At 32.8% G+C, this 15,100-nt stretch overlaps 1 protein-coding gene and 1 long non-coding RNA gene across 5 annotated transcripts in view; both read left to right on the top strand.

The window, feature by feature from the left end:
- Pdp1 (PAR bZIP family member Pdp1) overlaps nucleotides 1–15,100 on the top strand; it is a 242,996-nt gene that overhangs the window by 214,156 nt on the left and 13,740 nt on the right. The window lies entirely within an intron of this gene.
- Nucleotides 8,635–14,714, top strand: LOC141448543 (uncharacterized). Its single transcript, XR_012455128.1, has 3 exons — nucleotides 8,635–8,827; nucleotides 9,145–12,477; nucleotides 14,554–14,714. It is a non-coding gene; the product is annotated as an uncharacterized lncRNA (long non-coding RNA).

Here is a 15,100-nt window from a genome sequence, read left to right as displayed (position 1 = left end):
GAACTATATAGTTGGCGGAAAATCCATATTAAGCTTGGGTTCCTCCATGGCAAAGGCTTGCCTGGAAGTCCTGGATACATTCCTTATTCAGTTGCTTCTCTATATCAACCCCACCTACAGGACACCTCTTTTCAGATGAAAGCCACTGTGATCCACACATTCCTCATGTATTCTAAATGAAATAAGTGCATCCAAGCTGGAGGCCTGGACAACTTTCTCTTCGATATGATGGCGTAATGTTAGGCATCCTTACAATACCTAATAAACTAGGATTAAGATCAGGATGAATTGGAGTTACAGGTGGGCTCGCTAAATTCATGTAGAAGCACAATCTCTGCGAGCTCGATTAGTTTAGTTAGGATTGATGTTCAGAGTATTTGTTATCCTTACTCAGGGACGTATAGCCCTGAAGAAGAAGCTACCTACGTCTTCTTGTATCCTTAGGGAAGGAACTCAGTACTAAAATTATAGAATTAGATCCTAATATTTCATTACATATTTTCATCAAATTCCCTTCTAACATGAGAAATATAAAAAAGAAAAACGTGTTATATTTCTAAGTAGTGTTATTAAGGATCAGCGCTAGCGAGAGATTGTTCACCCCGGAAGAGAGTCCAGAGGGAATGCTGTTCGCTGTACGGCCAGCGCATTAGAAAGTTTTCTTCTTTAGTGGGGCAAATCCCCCCCTCCCAAATACCAGTTACTCTTCCCTACACGCCTCGTTTTATTTATTTATTTTTGTAATACCTAATTTTTGTAATACCTAATTTTTGATACCTAATTTTTATTGTTTGGACATTCCCATTTTTGCCTTTTTTTTTGTTCAGATTGATTTGAACTTTCAAAATTACTTCCTTGATCTTTTTTACAATGCCTTTTAAAAGGTTTTTTTAGAAACTGCAGTTAGATCTACAGTGTTGGGTATTATATTTGATTTTAACCGTCGAAATAAGTATGATTATTGGATCTCTGACTGGGTTTCGTATTATTATCAGGTATAGATTTCGACATGACTTACGTTTCTGGCTCTCACTAAATCAGCAAGCGCAGGGCGAATAATTGGCTTCGATTCTCCAGGCCAGAGGCTCCTTTGTTAGCTTCTTCCCTAAACTTACTATGGAATTCGTTCAAGAAGGCCGGAATGTTGATCGAAGATCAATACAGTCCAAGAAAACACTTACTTCGCAAGAGCTATCCTATATAGATTTTGTATTTCGTATATTGTGTCAATTTAACAGGTATTTATGCTGGAAAATTAGGCATTTTACTTAGGGTAGGACAGGGGTAGGCAACCTATTTTAAGTAGAGAGCCATTTCTCCCTTAAATAATTGTAATAAATCTTACCAAGAGCCGCAAGGATGTTAGTGTAAACAAACTCTGTAGATCATTTGTATTCTCAAATTATTATTTTATGATATTCATTAACATTTAATTGTATTATATATTTATTTTCATATATTGCAAAGTAAATAAACAAATAAATAATAACGACTGAAAAGGCGGCAGTCTTACACGATTTATAATCATGTACTTTATTTTAATATTATATAATTCTATTCAATTTCGAACCTATAACATTTAAAATTATTTTTGAAAAAATATATTTAATAAATGGAATTATCATTCGTTTCCGAGCCACGGTTTGCCGACCCCTGGATAGGTTAACTGGATGGCCTCCTAAGACACTTCTATTTGCCACTCTTCATTCATTCTCGATAACCGGCAGATTTTGGGCCTATTTTTGTTGAATATTTAAGTCACATGTAACACTGTTTTAACTTTTTCTTTGTTAATGATGAAATAAAAGTCAAACTTTACACATTGCTTTTGATTTAATAATTGTCACATTATTTCAGTCTGAATAACCATAGCAACTGACCTTTTCCAAAATACAGTTTCATATACTGTAGATAATGTAAAAAAAAAGAAAAGAAATACTTAATTTAGGTATAAGCAATCAACAAATTCGCTACAGCCAATTCTGGTACGTTCTGTTAGTAACAACGTCTTAGCTAAGGTAAAGAACATGGCTATGGGTAGGGAAACTGGAGAGGAGTAGGACGAAGAGCGCGCGGTAGGTCACGCTGGCTGGACCTGATGTCGCAACACAAGGAAGTAGGAAATAATGTCCATGCCACTTTCCAAATCCTTTCCCTCTTACTTTGCACTACTAACTCCTTCTATGCCTTGTATGCGCCTGTCCTGTACTCACTCAGGGCTCTTGTTCTCTCGCTTCTTTTGGTTGGCCACGAGGCAAGGAGATAAAAATCAACAACTACTTTGTAGATTTAGCATAACCGGCATTTTCTTATCGAGGAAGTTGATAACTTCTTTCTTCTTCCCTGAATACCGGTCAAATCTCTCTCTCTCTGTCTTCTTGAATTAATTACAATCATAATTACTTATCTCGTAATCACATCGTGTATTTTTTTTTTTTTTTTTTTTTAAATATTTAATTCATTACAAAAAATTATTCTTTCCGCATCCGTTCAATAATGTTTCCTTCTATTCAATCAGAAGTAGTGGCTAAAGTTGTACTTTTAATTTCTAGTGTCAGAAAGTGATGACAACTATTTCTTCAATTTACAGTAACTAACCTAATATCAATAGGATGAAAAAATAAATGCCATTTCAGTCGAGTAAAATTTATTTTGCCGAGCTTTCGACCTAGGGACTAGGTCATCTTCAGGGCTAGTTTACAAAGTAATATTTTTACATTACAGGGTTGGTGTGTCTTCTGTCTTGTCTGTTCATGGACTAGACAGAAGACACACAGTAAAAATATTACTTTGTAAACTAGCCCTGAAGATGACCTAGTCCCCAGGTCGAAAGCAAATTTTACTCGACTGAAATGGCAATTATTTTTTCACCCTATTGGAATTATGAATCAGTCACCAAAAAGAATGAACAATAACTTAATATCATAAACTTTTTAAAAGATATAAAACTATTTTTTAATTAAATAGTTATCAATTTCTAGTTCAATTATCATTTACAACTTAAAATTACCTCGTTATTTTCAGCGAAATAGTTACCATTATTCACACTTTTACTTGTTTCTTCATTCCTTACCTCTGAACAAGAACCCAATTGAATGCAGTTTAAAAAACAAGAACAAAAAACCTAATCTTTAACTCGTGAGTAAAGTAGTTAGTTTTTGTACACTCTTGCTCAATTGACTGTGGCTCGTGTGTCCTAAAAAAGAACAATTTATTGCACATGTCAGATAATAATTTCATTTTCTTTTTTTGAACTGAATTTTTTTTTTCCTCGACATTGACGACATTTCAGTCGCAGTGCAATCTTTTAATGACAAGAAAATTTGTTTTACGGCCATTTTTTTGATTCTGCCAAATCTTTTCTTATCAAAATGAAAATCCCAAAGCTTTTAAATTTTACAAAAATATTTCTCCATGAATTTTTTGAAGTTTTACTCCGGTATGAAATGTATTTAGTATTGGATAACCATAGAATTTGAAGCGTTGATTGGCTGCGACTTAATTTTAAAGAAATCCAATCAACTTTGTAATTAGAGACTCAATACAGTTTTCAAAACGATTCTGAAACACATGTTTCAGAATCGTTTTCAGCCTTTTATCTGGAATGAACATCAGATCAATTCAAGCAATCCGTCCCAACCCATGAATATGGGAAGTCTTCATTGAAGAGCTTTCGCTTCCATAATGCTGAATAAAGCTACAGCTTTGTGCTTTAGAACACTTACCGCTTCCATTACTCAATACAGTTTTGGAGTTTTATTATATTGAATTCAGCCAGTTCATTCTTTGAATTGTTGCATTCCACTGAACCGTAGCTCTTGAATGTTCAGTGGTCGTGGTCTTGCCTTCTTCATCTGTTTCTCCACAAAAACTCTCTCACCCTCTCTCTCTTAGTTGTTACGTCTTATCCAAGTATGGAACTTTTTACCGAAATTCTTCAAGATCCCAAAGTAAATAAACTTTACAATTATTTATTTTAATTTAATCGTATCTATTTTTAAAATAAGATTCACTATTATCTAGGCTCCTATAAAAATCCAGACAAGGTTAGACGAATAACTTAGTATGCATACTAAGTACGACTAGCTGTGTTGTCTTAATTGAATTAATAATTAATGCAATGAAAAATCGATTGTTCATTAGTTTAATCTAATTGATTCTATTTTATAATTATTCTTCAAAATATTGCTTCTCCCTTTAAACATTTACATAAAAAACACCATTTTCCCCCCCTTGTAAACTTAGTTAAAATATTTTTGAAAAACTTGATAGGTCAAAGTTGATGAAACCCTTTACAGATTATTTCCTTCAAAAACATCAGTTTTCCGAAGAGTTCATTAAGTGTTTAAGATGTATTGTTGATTAGGTTTTCAATGAAAAATCTGTGGCCCTATCTTCAGTTAATCGAAAATAAATCTTACTGCCTGATAATGTTCGAACTCTACAATATATTCGAAAGCCTCTACTTTTATATTCGCCACTAACAACGCGTAAAGAAACTCCAGCGATGGAGCATATAATGGAAAAACTTCTAAGTACTTAGAAGTACAAACAAAAACGTTGAGAGAGACACATGAATATACAGAAAAGGAAACCTCAGTCTTAGTAGTCGTTTTCAATAGCTAGAACACTCTAACATACGAGGGTCGTTTGAAAAGTCCGTGCAAAAATAAAAACTACTTAATTTTTTTGGGTAAACCTTTTTTATTTTTCAACATAGTCTCCTTTTAGGCTTATACACTTCGTCCAACGCTGCTCTAGTTTGTTGATCCCTTCCGAATAATAGGATTTGTCCAAGTCTGAAAAATAGCCATTCGTTTCTGCAATCACCTCCTCATTTGAATAAAATCTTTTTCCCGCCAGCCATTTCTTCATATTGGGGAACAAATAGTAGTCCGAGGGAGCCAAGTCTGGAGAATAGGGGGGGATGTGAAACGAGTTGGAACCCTATTTCCATTAATTTTGCGACCACAACTGCTGAGGTGTGAGCTGGTGCGTTGTCGTGATGGAAAAGGACTTTTTTGTGGGCCAATCGTGGGCGTTTTTCTTGCAGCTCGGTTTTCAAACGGTCCAATAACGATGAATAATATGCACCTGTAATAGTTTTACCCTTTTCCAGATAGTCGATGAGGATTATTCCTTGCGAATCCCAAAAGACAGTCGCCATAATCTTTCCGGCCGAAGGAACGGTCTTCGCCTTTTTTTGGCGCAGATTCCCCCCTTGGTAACCCATTGTTTAGATTGTTCTTTGGTCTCAGGAGTGTAGTGATGTATCCATGTTTCATCCACAGTGACGAAACGACGCTTAAAGTCCTGCGGATTCTTCTGGAACAGCTGCAAACCGTCCTTGCAACACTTCACACGATTTCGTTTTTGGTCAAGCGTGAGCAATCGCGGCACCCATCTTGCGGATAGCTTTGTCATGTCCAAATGTTGATGCAAAATATTATGTACCCGTTCATTCGAGATGCCCACAGCACTAGCAATCTCACGCACCTTCACTCTTCTGTCATCCATCACCATATCATGGATTTTATCAATGATTTCTGGAGTAGTATCCTCAACAGGGCGTCCAGAACGTTCAGCGTCACTTGTGCCCATATGGCCACTCCGAAAATTTTGAAACCACTTATAAACTGTACTAATCGAAGGTGCGAGTCACCATAATGTTTATCAAGCTTCTCTTTAGTCTCCTCAGGCGTTTTGCCTTTCATAAAGTAGTGTTTAATCAACACACGAAATTCTTTTTCGTCCATTTTTTGAAAATCACTCGACTTCCTCGATTCAAACGAATGCCAAACACAAAGAAATAGACCGATCTGGCTGAAACTTGGTGTGTGTTCTTCCAAGAGATGCTACTAACTAAACATAACCTCGATACGCGCCAGTAGTGCTATCTCTCTGACTTTGCACGGACTTTTCAAACGACCCTCGTATGTTCAACGCCAGGAATTTACGTCAAAGAATAATAACAGCATCAAAGAAGAGTACCGAAAAACATTTACAAATTGGCAGAAAGTAAGTATTGCTCAGATAATTTCAGAACGAATACAAAATAACCTGTACTTTATAAATAAGAACTACGCAGGCCAGCCATTATCATCTCCTAATTGTAACAACCACAACTTGTAACTATCCTTGCATCAGATCATAGCCACTGAGGAAGGTAGATCTTACAGGAAATATTGTGGCAATATTGAAGTATTATTTTCGTCTCCCTATATTTCCTAAAAGATGCCTCTATAGTAAAGAAGTGGCCTAAATTTTTGTTACCTAATATATTCTTGAATTTTCTCCAAGAATTCATACAGTAATTTCTATTGTCTAAGAAATGACCAAAGAATTTTCTTTTGTATTCTTTTTAATATTCAATTTTCTTCTCTTCCTACATTGTGGGAAATTATCTTCGGCGGAAAAAGAGCAAAAAAAAACAAAACACTATTTTAAAACTATGAAGTTCCTTCGACCTTGTTGTTTTTGGTCTAGAAAATTGAAGAAAAACGTTTTTGTTCGCTCTGTGTAGCCCAAAGTGGAGGATTTTTATTGTCGGTGCTATTTCTTGATTCGTTGTGCAGTTCCAAGGTCCACCACATGTGAATATACGCTTCTAAGGACATATCTCTTGGCACATTTTCACGTATTTAGCGAGTATATTATTGTTTTTTTTTTTTTCTTTCTTTCTTAGTGTGTACGAATGTGTTTTGTGGAAACATACCGGTAAATATTTCACATATATTTGCTAAATGATACAGAAATTAACACAATTAAAATTTTTTATTGTTTGATAAGAGTGGATTTTATTTTTATTGATTCTATTTAAATTGTGAGTCATTAAAATTGACAAGAAACTTATTATCTCGTCATTTCGTCGTGTTGTTTTCTGTCTCTTTTATTTGATAAGCAAAATATGGAGGTCATATCAAATTTTCAATTTCTATTTTTTTTTTTTTTTGCTGGAAAAACCGGTTTTTCCAGCAAAAAAGTGAAATTTAGAAAATGGTAGAAAATATGTGAACAAAATATCATAAAACTAAAACCGGACTATAGCATAAATAAATCAAAATTCCATACCCAGCTTCAGGTAGATTTTTCTTACTGTTTAACTGAATAGATTTTTCTTCTATTTTATTTTTAGATTCATAAAAATGGTTTTTCAATAGCTTTTATTTAAATAATGTTTGTATAATAATTCGTTTCAAGTCCATTCTCAAGACGGAAATAATAAGGTATGTTTTAAAATTCATAGTTTTCTAAATTAAGTGTAAGTTAGAATCAGGTGCCACGGTAGCCGAGCGGTTAAAAGCGAGAACTGTGAAGCTAATATACATTGTGGTATTGGGTTCGATTCCCGGCCTGTAGGTCTTGAATTTTATTTAATGATTAAAATGAGAAATTTATAGTAAAGAATGTTTGCTAGTCGCCTTCGTCCACGACACCTAATTTGTGAGAGTTAGGACGTGCATTACTTTGTAAGTTAGAATAGTGAGACTAGTATTTGAATGTAAGTCGTGCGAGTGTACGTCAGAATTATTTTTTTCCTTTAAATATCACCCAAACACTGTAATTGTAAATAATTATTTTACAATAATTACAAATATCTTATGACACGTGTTGTATTTACTAGAATTAAATGACAAATCTATTTGGTTTTTAATTTTTTTAATTTGTTCAATGCTCGTTTTATTTTTAAAGGTAATCGTCCAATTTTTCACTCTTTTTGAGTCTTTATCACTTTCTCTCATTTAAAAGAGCTGATCACTTTACTTTTCAAAATAATTATGGATTCAAGAAGACTTAGAATCAAATTTAAAAGCTCTTATCTTTAGAAATGTCCATGATTTATAACTTCAAGGCTATAAAAATTGCACGTTAGGGACCTAAAATTAGCCATAAACAGATCCTGTGGCAAAGATGGCCATATATTTTCTCAAATTGTTTCTCCTTGATATTAGTTGCCCATTTGGGCTCAATTTCACTGTCAAAAACCGCTCTGATTGTGGCTTTAGCGTTTGTAAATGATTTAGGAAAGGCTGGCTATACCTGTGAATAGACCACTTTAGCCAACTGGTCGGCTATTTTACCTCCGAATACCCACCCAACGTGCTGGCATTCGTAGTATCACTATCCACCAGTCCTGGGTGAGTAGTTCGTCTTCTTCTGAGCTTTCTGATAAGCTGTTTCGGGGAATCATTATTCACCAATACCTTGACAGCAGCAATTGCAATTTGTACAAAATTTTATGATGTAACTGTGGGTACATGTTTTGTGGTTGAATGCTGGAACTTCTCCGTGTTTACACAAACTAAATACTTAATACCGTATTTTCTCAGCATCAAGGTTCTTCAAAATACAAAACTCTCTTAAAATAACTTTTTACTATAGTTAAAACTAAAATTTAGAGATTGCTGTTCAAATCCAATCCCTACGGATTGAAATTATTCATTGCTTTGTACAATTATTGTTGTATGCACTGAATGAATCTTTTTTTATTAATTAGTCTATATAATATATATTATAAATATATATTTTCTATGCGTATATTTATTAATTATTAAATAAAATATTAAATGATAAAAGTTAGAAATATCTTTTAAAAATCATGAAATTTTAGGCAACACTGTACAGTAACCTTAGCGAAACCTTCCTTCACATTGTTCTATCATGGTAGTGTGGTGACTGACTACAAATTATCCTAAAAGCAAATCAATTGCAGAAATCTAAATGATAACTTTCTTAAAATTTACTAATATAGTAAATAGTACTAATACAGTAATGGCCAGTAGTTAACATCAATATTATCTACCACTGACCAGTTATGGAAACAATTGTGAGTCTTAACCAACATCAGTATAATTAACTATTTTAATTTGTATCTTAAATTTTACACTTCTTAAGCTGAAATTAATCCAATACCCAAAATACGATAAACTACCTAATCTTCAGTGAGTAGCCTTTTCCTATTATTTTCGAGTTTATCTGCTGAATCATTGAAAAAGATGCAGAAAAAAAAAAATGATAACGTTTAAAGGAAATATTTTCGCTCTCATAAAGAACACTTTCTTAACTTGGACAACAAGTAACTTAATGAAAATAACCTAATAATTTTGTTTTCAACTCTTAGTTAATGTACGTTTTTTCTTATAGTTGCAAAAGAAGCTCCTTATTAAAACCGATTTCAATAGACTTTTTCTGGCCGATGCCGAAAAAATAGCTTTCTTCTTATAATTTAGTTTGGTTCAGTCGACTTTGTAATCTGTTAAACGAAACTGTGAATTGGCAAACAGATCCAATTTCTTCATAATTTAATCTAACATTTGTCTGCTACAAATGCAAAGTTAAATATACTAACATAATAGCAGTTGTTCGTGCTCAATGCAGTAAATTTTAAAATTATGGATCTATCATGTTTTAATACAATTTACAGTGAATTACAAGTGACACAATGTTACAGCCTTCAACGGCACAGTTATATTAAAACGCCTACGACGTAGTCATAAATAATCTTTTTATAATTCGTTAAATATTCGTAGAATATGAAAATATCGATTTGGATAAAAATCTATCAAAATTATTTTAGATTTATATCCGATTTGTGTGTGTGGATTTTTACTCTAAAAATCTTTAATTTATGCAAATTAACCTTTATGTTTAATGAAGTGTAAAACTAAAAAAAAACGATGTTTGTTTTAAGAGTTAATGTCATGGCGTTTTTCTTTATGTAAATTAAAGATATTGTTATTTATTACTACTAATACTGTTAATATTTTCACTTTTAGTCCCCTGTAATTCTAATTTTTTTTTTCCTTTAAATTTCTTTAAGATATTGAAGTTTACGATTTCCGTGTTCTATATTTAAACCCTTGCAAGAATTGTCCTTGCCTAATTTTCTGTTAAGAAACTCCATCTTTGTAAAAATTCTCATAGCAAGTGGTCTAAAGCATTTCTTCAAGTGCTTCAGTGTTTGTGCGGCTCTCTTTACACAGGAATCTCTTTGCTTCTGTTAGAATTAACAATATAAAACTGAAATTTAAGTTAGAACAAACTACTTGCAAGAAACTTAATCAAAATGCAACACTGGCCTCTTCCGTGGAAGTTTTCTGTTGTAAAAAAAATGTATCAAAAAACCTCTTCTCTAATCTTATCGACTTTGATTAGTCTAATGCTCCTAGTGACTGGTTCCTATTCTTCACAACCATCAACATATTCCCAGATCGTAATCAGTTCGATTTCCGCAGATGTATTATTCGAACTACATTCAATGAGAATCTTACTGGTTTTGTTTTTGCTTCTCGGACTACCAGACAACCTCGTTACCTCATCGTTGCATCCTACTATATATGATCGTAATTTCAATTTTTTTTATTAGCCAGGATTCATACCATGCAGTCCAGAGTGGCATGCTTTTTTTTTTTTAGCTAAAATATAAATCACCTGATATTCCCACTCGTCTAAAACAACCTTATCCGCTTAAGCTGTTGGTTCCGATTAATCCTATGATCTCTCGTAATTCCGATACTGTTGTTGCATTAGTTTAATATGCAATTTGCAGGATCTGGATAATATTAGTAAGATTCTTTGTTTTTGTTTTTAAATTTAGAAGTTTGTAAAGAAGTATGGTATATACATACACCAAATTTTTATTTAACCAGAACATAACTAACATAAATTGTAATTAAAATTCCATATTTATAAAGTAAGTTTTATTTTTAAACATGAACACCCTATATAAATATTACATTACCCTACAATAATAATAATAAAAAGCCTTAGAATCATATCTTATAAAAACATCATTTCATAATCATTTACAACAGTACCATTTTCTTAGAAGGATTAGTTTAGGTTATATAAAACAAAAAATCATTGTTCTGTATTTTTAAAAATAACATGTTTATTAAACTCATTAAGTTATCTAAGTAATTATTAACTGGACAAAATTAAATTGTATTTAAAATAAGATACTTGATAAAAAATAGAAACAAAAAACTACCCTCTTTTGGTAAGAGATGATCCAGTTATTGATTTTTGAAAAATTGCTGGTAGTAACAACTACATGAAACCATCTACCGTAAATCAATTTGTAACGAACGTTAGGTGACCCAGCTCTTCTGTGGTGGCTTTATGAGAATAGAATCAGCAACAACAGCTAGAAACCTACCTGGATGACAAAGACGAAAGCCTGTGCGGCTAGTATCACTGACAGCTATCTTAAAGTGCATAGAGCCTAACAATCCAAAAATGACCGAAAAATTTAGAACCTTGAGAAGAACCATCAGGTTACAAGCGAACAACCAGCAATAATGATTGATTAATACCCTTCTCCAAGCATGTATAAGAAAAAAAAAAGCGTCGCGAAGAAATTGAAGAAGTGTGCATTGGTTCCAACGTTGTTAGGTCGCCATCAAGGAACGTTAGGATCCTACGCATGCGCTACGAATTATTTACAAATTCATTAGAGAGAATAAAATAAAAATATAGGATGCAGCTAAACTCCATAGTTGCGATTTTAGTTCTTAATTACTCACACAAGTACTATCATAACTACACTACTAATTACACCACTCTAAGCTCACATCAAATAACGAAGTCACATTCAGAGACCATTGTGTTGTTCTAGGAAGGAATGTCAGTACGCAGCGCTCAAGATATCCTTATCTCATGGAAGCCACGACGCAGAATGTAGTAGAAGAGTGGCTGGCATGACGAAGAAAGAAGGGAAAGAGGCTGCGCTATTCCTCAAATTGAATATTGGAAAAGATAGGGCTGGTTTTTTTCCACCAGCATATTGGTAAATTAAGGCATTCGAAGCCAACTGTAATTGTTCATACCAATATGTTGGTTTTTTCCAGCCCTCATATAAAGTAATTGGTTAATGTGCAAACAAGACCACAAATACAATAAATAAATAAATAAATAAATAGGATCCTTGAAGAAGAAGCTGGACTTCGTTAGCGGCCCCAGTAAACCTGGAAAAGGAAATTAATAGAGATTGGTCATTTAGGAAGGTGAAAAATCACACATATTAGCTAGAAGACTTTTAAAAGTAATATTTCCAATTAGCCTAATTAATCATATGATATTATGATGGTACAAGCACTATTTATATTTCTCTTTAACGTTCAAAAAAATAGAATTAGGTGAAATTCTAATGAATAATATATAGGGCAATAAATTCTGCTAAAACAAGGCAAAAAAAAAATCTATGTTGACAATGTTACCATTGTTTTTAGCTTAGGCACGCCGCCTGTTCTTCTCCCAGCTGTTAATAATGCACAGTATTTGTTTTTGTAGTCTTCTTTAAATAAATACATGTAATTTAAAGAAAAAAACACGTGTAATGTGATAAATATCCCACATAAGCGGATAATCAACGGAAATGTTCTTTTTATCAATTAGAAATGAGGGCTACTTACAATCGAGTGTGTTCAACAAAAAAAAAGTCTTATTGAAAAACAATAAGAATAATTACCTGCTTAGGTAAATTGATTAGTAATACATTAAATAACTTGGAAAGAGAATCACCGTATAAATCTAACGACAGTGTGTAGGTTATATTTAGGTTAGGCATATGTATGGTTAAGTTGAAATTAACACATCAACAGAAGGTAACATTACGAGGACTTTGCTGTTAACATTAGGTAACTTTAATCAAAATAGTTTCTTCTGTTTATTAAGTGATGCTTGTTGAAAATACATTATTTAACAACAACAAAATTGGTAGTCTTGAGTTATCAATTCAAAAAGTGGGTTAGATTTTTAATGTGTAGGTAGTCGGTAAGATTTTTCTATTTTTCAGTACTACAAATTTTCTTTTTTTGGTAACAATAATAGAATACTTGCTATAATGTGGCTTCTTTTTTTAGTCAAGTTATTCAATGAACTGTTTTTAAATCATTTATATTTTTTTGTCACCACTGACTTGGCTTGGTTATGGCCGTATGTGTAGATTTTAAAATTATAAAATGAATAAATTTTATTTTTGGAAATTCAGATAAATTTGAAGTGAATTTGCTAAACTGGCCTGCAAAAGACAAATAACTAAAGAATGGTTGAAAATTTGGAGTTATATTTATTTTTTTATGAAATGTGAAGACTTGCTTTTATGGAGGAGGATTTGCTCTTTATTTTAAAGAAAATTTGGGAATTTTATCTTTTATAGAAAAAGAGAAAAAAATTGTCAAAGTTGGGTGTTTTTCAACGTTACGCTTTTTCGTGCAGTTTTTGATGGTCAACCCTTATACAACTGTCCTACCGCGGCAGTTTTAATTCAGATTCTGTCTTGGGAAAATCATAAAAATGATAAATAAATATTTTGGCATTGGCTTCCGCCATTCAGCCACCATCGTCTAGGTGCTTATCACTAGAATATCACTCACTCTCCATTCTTACTTACAAATACATTCGCTTCACACATTCATCCCTCTACTATATACCGCTATTTACATAAACTTCTCGCTTAACCAAAATTAAAATCACGTAATCCTTCTCTAAGCATTTTGTTCCATTCATTCTGATTCGGCTATAGCTTCTAAATACATTCATATTTCATTGCTAGCTTTGCTATCGACTTAAGCACATAAATGTTGGTGGAGAATATAATGTCTTCGTAGCGAAATGGTGCATCTAAATACCTGTATATATCGTCAAACATTCGTTTCCTTTCTACCACATAACGTGGACATATCATTATTACATGTTTGAAATCTTCCTCCTCATTGCAATCTACGCAAAGAGGAGAGGACCTTCTGTTGATCCTGTGTAGATACGATCCGCACACCGCGTGGTTCGCTCTCAGCCTGCTTATTGTCGTAACAACCCATTTATTAGTGACAGTTCCCTTAAACCATGGTTGTCTAGGTAACTGATCTGCCATAGATTTATAGAATCTACCTTTATCACCATTATTGTAATCTGTCTGCCATTTTTGTAGTGCTGCTTTTGCAATTATACCCTTGATATCGGTGTGTGGTAATTTATAATTAGCCATTTCCCCACTATTGGTGGCTTCCTTTGCAAGTGTATCAACAATTTCATTCTCTTTTATACCACAATGACCTCTTACCCACAAAAAATTAATGCAGACTCCCTTCTCTTTAAAGATGGCAATAGTTTCTACAATCTCTGCGATAATATGATTCATTCCTGCAGACTGGTTGTGTATATGTGATAATTTACACAACGCACTCTGGCTGTCACTAATACTCCAAGTTAAGGATGTAGTTAATTCTTAGTCCTACGAACCAACATTATCATAGAAGTCCATAAATAAATTCAGGACTATAAAAGTAATCAAGCATGTACCCTCTGAGGACATTTTCTCACTACAATGTTTCAGATCTACTCGTACTTAAAATTAAACGTTTACCAATGTGCACTCTCTAAATCAATATAAGTAGAAAGTCTGGTTCATAATTTTGGCAGTATTTAAATTACAAGAAGAAGAATGTTCAGCATTGGCCAGAGAAAGTGTCTTTAAAGTTTAAACAAAAAATATTGCTGTTTAACGTTTTTTGGTACCATTGGTGGATTGATTTTCGTTTTTTTTTTTTTTAGACCTCTACACACACACACGACCATATCCAAAAACATTTTTCGAAACTCAAGGGTCCTTAAAATAAGACGATGTACGTATTTCCTTGAATACTGAAGTTCAAAACATTATTCAAGGACTGGAGAGAAAGTAGAAAAAATGTAGTTCAGTTGACAATAAAGTGTAGCGTTGTCAATAATTTAATGTAGGTGTTTACATTTCATTTATTTTACAAAAAAACCTAATCTTTTAAATATGTTGAAGGTTTTTTATATTATTACCTTTAAATATTTATTTTTTGCATGTTTAATTTTAATTCTATTTGATGTGATTCATTGTTGTAGTCCTGAGAATTTATATTTGTAATGTGGGAGTTTTCATTTTGTTCATTACAATCAATGTCATCTATTATTCGTCAGCAACATTACATCTTTTGCTATAAATCATTAAAAAATATGTACCAGTTCACATATTTTGTTTTAATGGCGTGGTTAAATACTTATTTACATTATTTTCTAGTAATTTCCATAATTTAGGAGCATTAAATTCGTTTTTCTTAAAATTTTATTT

This window comes from Rhodnius prolixus, unplaced genomic scaffold, assembly GCF_049639745.1.
Source record: "Rhodnius prolixus isolate KJV_2025 unplaced genomic scaffold, Rpr scaffold_2, whole genome shotgun sequence".
Taxonomy (NCBI): Eukaryota; Metazoa; Arthropoda; class Insecta; order Hemiptera; family Reduviidae; genus Rhodnius; species Rhodnius prolixus.
This window is presented reverse-complemented; position numbering and strand designations above follow the sequence as displayed.